The following is a 464-nucleotide window of genomic DNA, read 5'->3' as shown; positions in this document are numbered from 1 at the left end:
GATAAAATAAGAAGTATAACCAAGCTATTGTGAATCTTAGTACTATCTTTGGTAAAGGTCAAAAGCTATTCACACATATTTTCTTATTATTCTCTTAGGCTTTAACATAGTAGGGTAGTTGCGGTGGCGTTTTATAGGTATTGTAATGCTACATGACTTTTATTTCGAAGATTTTTTCACTATTGAAGTCCATATGCATATTGCTGGAATGGTTATCCCAATTATCGAATTCCCCCCTACCCACCATTTTCAAGAATAAATGAGCCATACGTGTTTTCAGCTAAATTAAATCCACAAAATAAAGGTATATTCGGATTCCTCATATAGTGAAACACTAAAGACTGCATTAATCATGATTGTAGGTTATCTGCATGCCGTTATATATAAACAAAAAAAAATCAGGACAACGCTATGAGCAAAATTTAAAACGTTACTTGAAATCAATATTACTTTACAGGTAATTC

This window comes from Penaeus monodon, chromosome 22 (genome assembly GCF_015228065.2).
Source record: "Penaeus monodon isolate SGIC_2016 chromosome 22, NSTDA_Pmon_1, whole genome shotgun sequence".
Taxonomy (NCBI): Eukaryota; Metazoa; Arthropoda; class Malacostraca; order Decapoda; family Penaeidae; genus Penaeus; species Penaeus monodon.
Note: the sequence above shows the minus strand (reverse complement) of the source record.